Below are 6387 nucleotides of genomic sequence, written 5' to 3'. Positions count from 1 at the left end.
TCCTCCATACCCTATTACTTGGCAACGGACTCTTCCCGCTCTTCCAAATCCCCAAGATGATACTGTCGACTTGACCTTTTATGCGACCATGTCGAAATTGAAAGGGGCTAAATTTTATTTACCTGCACTAATTGTTGAAAGTTTGCTTTTTTATCTTCGGAATAAGCTCTGCAGACACAGAATTGGAGGCTCCTTTTGGTGAATTGCATATTCCTTGCAGTGTTCATTTGCTATCCTTAACTTGCTTTCGCTTAAAAGGCTATGGTTTTTATCCTTTTCAGTTGATGCCATTCTCCCAACTCTGATGTATAAGAACACAGGGTTAACTAAACCAGTTTTGGCTAGGCTAGGAGAAAAGTTATTAGAGAATCGTCGTCTCAACCTGACCCATTCGTCTCTCGTCTTGCTCCCCCCCCCCCCCCAAGAGGTCCCTGTTGAGGCGCCTGAATCTTCCGAGGAAGATAGTCCCTTCACTGCTCGGCGAGAGAGCACATTTGTTCCAAAGAATAGCTCGGCTTTGATCACTATCACTGAATTGGAGTAAATTCCCATTGTTACTTCTGAGATGTCTCGTGAGAGAGGTAAGGAACCCTATGCCTTATACTCGTATCCGTTCCAACATTGCTCTTAACATGATGCGACCAGGTTTATTGATTCCGCTCATTCTCCCAGTTGTTCCTGCTTCCGGGTAACTCTAGTTGAGCTGGTGTCCTCCCCGTCTCCCCCGATTTTCTCTCCTTCTCTTCCAGTAGTGAGGGGTAGAAGGACCCCTTGTAAAATGTCTTTGGACTCCGCCTCACAAAGTGCTGATGTTGAATCCACTATTGGTTCCTTACCTCATATTACATCACCCAGTATTCTTATCTCTGTACCAAGCCCCCCTACTGCTTCCAGTATTAGGTCTTCTTCTTTCTTTCTGGGGTCACTATCTGCTCCTTCTATGGGACCTTAAGCTCCGGCCCCTCCCCGAGTGCTTTTCAAGCTGGCCCAAGGTCTTCCCTCTTCATTGAGGCATGACCCTTTTCCTTCTTCTATTAGCATCCTTCAGCTAAAGGATTCCATGGCCGAATCTTGGGTATAAGGTCAAAACTCTCTGAGAGGCAAAAACATTTCTAATCAAGCTAACGCTTACAATCGACAAGCTTTCGCTGTAAGTATTACAGATATATCTCTCTAATTCATGTCCACAGATTCTAATTATATTATTGTATTCATTCAGTTTTTCGCCTCAAGCTTCTACATGGGCAACTTGGCTGCTGACTTAGAGAGGGAGAATAAGGAGTTGAAGGATTAATTAAGGGCCCTGAAGGCAGCCTCCCCTACTCTGAGCAATGAGGTCGCCCAACTCCAAGAGAAGATAAGTTCTCAAGCCAACCATATGACCCTTTTGGAGAAGGATTTGCAGCATCATTGCCAAATGTTAGGGGTTACAGGAGAAGAGAAGAAGACTCTGGAGCTGTAAATACAGAGCCTATCATCTCAGTTAAGCATTGAAGTAGCTAAGAAAGACAAAGCTATCTCAGATGCTACCCTTAAATCTTCTATCTTAGAACAATTTCAGACCTCCATCCCTAGATCTCCAAATTGAGCTCAAGAATTGGCTTCTCAGAATTTCGAGCTATTACAACTACAGGAGAAGTTAAAAGATCAAGACTCAGAAGTATATTTCCTTACTAAAGAGTTAGAACGTCTCAAAACTAAAAAGGGCAGTTTCCAAGAGAAAGTGGAATGCCTTGAGTCAGATTTACAGACGTATAAGGCGATGGAAGAGGAAAAAAAATGGGAAAATCATTGTCTAGAGTACCTGACTTCTCCTGAGTTCATGAATGAGTTCACCAGTCGCATTGTGGGGACCTTAACTCATTCAATCGATGGGGTCCTGACACAATTGCGAGAAGGAGGGTTCTTACCTCATGAACCTCCTCCCCGATTCATAGACCATCGACGACTTAACAAGGAGCTAGCTAAGAACCTTATCAGTAGTTTTAAGTAGAACTCTGGTGGATAGGTGAAATTATTTGTGTTGAATTCTTTTGAGACTATATTTGTGTAGCTTAACTACTACTTCAAGTATACTTGTAAATGAATTTTCAAAATGAACATATGTTAATTAAAGCATGAAAAGGAAAACTTGTGAAGTAGTTGGATGCACATAATATGTTTCTGAATTATGAATGACTAATCGAGAGTTAAGACATACCATCTTGTCTTCAGAACTATCCTTGTTTTACCCCTACATTTAGAGTAAGTCATTAGTATTCTGGTTAGGTTCCGTGCCCAAGGATGAGCTTTTCCAGAACTTGGGGGTTGTTTCAACTGTAAATGTACTCTCAAGCGAATGTAAGAGAATCATCACATTGACCTTTTTTGATCAGGAATATACTCTCGAATGAATTTGCATTGATGTAAGAAAGCCAGAATATCGATATATTTCGGTCAGGCATATACTTCTTAACGAATTTATATTAATATATGGAGGCTAGAAAATTGATATATTTCGATCGGGCATATACTCCCGAATGAATTTGCATTGATGTAAGAAAGCCAGAGTATCGATGTATTTCAGTTGGGCACGTAATCTTGAGCGAGTTTATATTAATATATGAAGGCCAGAAAATTGATATATTTCGATCGGACATGCCCTCCCAAGCAAATCTGAATTAATATATTTCGATCGAGAAAATACTTCCGAACGAATCTGACATAATACTTGAAATCCTGAAGATTGATATATTTTGGTCGGGACTATATTCTCGAGCGAATCTGAATTAATATAAAAAGGCCAGAATATTATCACATTTCAGCCGGGCATGTATCCCCGAGCGAATCTGAATTACTATGAGGAGGTCAGAATATTCTCACATTTCGGTCGGGCTTGCCCTCCCGAGCGAATCTGAATTACTATGAGAAAGTTAGAATATTCTCACATTTCAGTCAGGCCTATCCTCCCGAGCGAATCTGAATTACTATGAGAAAGTCAGAATATTCTCACATTTTGATCGAGCCTGTCCTCCCGAGCGAATCTGAATTACTATGAGAAAGTTAGATATTCTCACATTTCGGTCGGACCTGTCCTCCCGAGCGAATCTGAATTACTATGAGAATGTTAGAATATTCTCACATTTCAGTCGGGCCTGTCCTCCCGAGCGAATCTGAATTACTATGAGAAAGTCAGAATATTCTCACATTTCAGTCGGGCATGTCCTCCTAAGCAAATCTGAATTACTATGAGAAGGTCAGAATATTCTCACATTTCGGTCGGGAATATCCTTAAGATTTCCTGATTGACTGATGCTGAGCGGAGGAAGCCTGCTCGAACTTTGAGGGTTTAAAGTCTCCGATTCTCCTTAAGGAAGTTAGGTCGATCATTCCTTAAGGTCCCCGATCGACTGTTGCCGAGTGGAGGAAGCACGTTCGAATAACAATGAGAGGAGGAGGCACACTCGATTAGCAATGAGCGGAGGAGGCACACTCGATTATCAAGGGTTTAAAGTTTGTGGTTCCCTTTAAGGAAGTCAGACCAGTCACTCCTTAAGGTCCCCGATCGACTGTTGTCGAGTGCAGGAAGCACGCTTGAATAGCAATGAGCGAAGGAGGCACACTCGATTAGCAATGAGCAGAGGAGGTACGCTCGATTATCAAGGGTTTAAAGTCTCTGGTTCTCCTTAAGGAAGCCAGACCGGTTACTCCTTAAGGTCCCCGATCGACTGTTGCCGAGCGGAGGAAGCACGCTCGAATGGCAATGAGCAGAGGAGGCACGCTCGATTATCAAGGGTTTAAAGTCTCCGATTCCCCTTAAGGAAGTCAGACCGTTCATTCCTTAAAGTCCCCGATTGACTGTCTTTGAGCGGAGGAAGCACGCTCGCAAAGAGAATCAACCTGTCTGTTCTAGCGAATATATGTATTGATTAGAGAGTAGATGCCTACATTTTTTCATTATATTCTAAAAAATTAAATGAAATACATGGATGAATTACAAGTGTACTTGTTAGGCTCTATATGGTTGTAGGTGATTTGCACTCCAAGGCCTCTCAAGATTTCTCCCTTCTGAGTCTTGGAGGTAATAAGCACCAAAAGCAAGCTTTTGTATAACTTTATATGGTCCTCCCCATTGGGGTGCTAATTTAGTAACGTTTCCCACAGTTTTAACATGCTTCCACACTTAATCCCCTACTTGAAAGAATCGGGGGATAACTCTTTTGTTGTAGTTCTGTCTCATTCACTGTCGATAAGATATAAGACGAGTTGAGGCGTTGTCCCAAGCTTCTTCAATAAGATCGAGTTCCATAAGACGTCAACCGTCATTGTCTTCATCATAAAACCATCTCCGATCAAATTCCACCCCAACCTCAATGGGGACTACTGCTTCTCTCCCGTATACTAGCTGAAATGGAGTTATCCCTATAGCTTATCGAGGGGTGGTATGGTAAGCCCATAGCACACTAGGTAACTCATCCACCCAACTACCACCAACATGACCTAACTTAGTCTTAAGTCCCTTGATGATTTCTCTATTGGTCACTTCTGCTTGCCCATTACTTTGTGGATATGCTACAGAGGTGAATGCCTGTATAATGTCATATCCTACACACCATTCTCTAATTTTCTATCCCTGAAATTGTCTCCCATTATTAAAGATTAACTTATGGGGAATACTGAATCTTTAAATAATGTGTTGCCACAAGAATTTGATAACTGCATTCTTAGTCATTCTTGCTAACAGTTCTGTAAGAACCCACGTGCGAAATTTATTTACGAAAATGTCTAAGGTCACTCAAATGCTAATTAAAGAATTGATTTATAAAATATTCTATGAATTATAGGAATTTTTTTAGAATTTTAATTGAACTTATACGACATATTTTAAGGGGATTGAACTAGTAAATTTGGGCAAAACATAGGATACTTAGGTTAAGAGTTGATTAACTTAATAAAAACCTAGGTATTTATTTCTACCTCTCGGCCGATCCCTGATATTTTTTAACCGAAATCACTGACTTCCCTTTCCCCTCTCCTCTCGGTCTTCGCCGCTCTTCCCACCAGCGCCTCACGTAGTCGCCGACCCAACCTCGACGGACCACAAATCTTGGCCAGGCGTCACTCCACACAGACCAGTCCCCTGAGAGAATCGCGATCGGACAAGGAATCGGGCGATTACTCACGTCGGCGGCACGGATCTGGTGAGCTAGGGCATCCGGCAGTGGAACAAGAAGAAAGAAGGCAAGTGTATTTCACGGTGATAGCCTGAGATCTGTGAGGTATGGAGGGGGTAGAAAACCTAGGGAGGGTGAGGTTTGGTAGGGATCTCGACGGATTTCTTCTTGTGGCCGTTATGATGGGATTCTCTTGGAGATGTTCCGATTGGTTCATTTGTATATGCTTGCGATTGTCTTTCTTGTGGATGCATCCGATCGGGTTTTCCTTGTGAATGTTTCAGACTAGCTTTGTCTCCGTCGAGATGTGTTTGAGTTGAGATTTGGGTTCTTCTGTGATGTTGAGATTTAAATTCCTGCGTAATGCCTGTTTGCTTAAATGTCTGATCGAGATGTCGGTTTTGATTATGTGCCGAATGGAGTTCTGATTATGGATTTGCTTGAATGGAATTCTATGTAGGTTTCCGGCTATGTTTCTTTGGATTTAATCGAGGATTTCGAGTTCTTTCAATCCGAATTGTGATTTCAATTAGCTCTTGCTTGGCTCGTATGGTTCCTGGTTTCCCCTCGTTGTAGCAATCTATTATTGATGGTCCGGATTTGCTAGGGGATTGTTCTGTTCGGGATTATGGCTTCTGTTGGCAGGAGATGGGCTTGAACTTCGATTTTTCTCCAGGATTATTGATTGCCGTGAGTTCTATGTACGTTAATTGTTTGATTAAATGCTGACTTGAGATGTTAGAGGGGGATTAAGCTGGGTCTTGGTTTTTATTTTGAGGAGTTTTGAATTTGAAGGCAGTTTTGCTCGTTGCGGACAGATTTACATCTCGTTGGATGATTTGGTTTTGAACTTGGTTTTGTGGTTTGTGGTTTCCATGAAGGTTGCTTTGAAATTTTGGTGTAGTTCTACTCGATATGTTAGTCTGTCGTTTGGTGTGGCACTCGGGCTTGTTATGGATACATTCTTCATGTGGTTTTTTTGGGATTTTAGTAGGTAAGTTAGAATGTTCTGTTGGGGATTTATTGCTGCTGTAGTTTCTTTGGATGAACATGGTTTTGTAGTGGATCTATAGAATTAAAATTGTGAACTTGTTAGTAGCACCTAGTAGTGGGAATTGAGTTGATGACTTTTGGGTTATTACTGTTAAATGAACTAATTTCTTATCCTGAAAGCTTATGGTTGGTAATACAAGTTTTAGATGCTAATCATGCACAGATTTCCTCCTCTTTTCAG

The sequence above is a fragment of the Zingiber officinale genome, chromosome 3A, assembly GCF_018446385.1.
Source record: "Zingiber officinale cultivar Zhangliang chromosome 3A, Zo_v1.1, whole genome shotgun sequence".
NCBI lineage: Eukaryota > Viridiplantae > Streptophyta > Magnoliopsida > Zingiberales > Zingiberaceae > Zingiber > Zingiber officinale.
Note: the sequence above shows the minus strand (reverse complement) of the source record.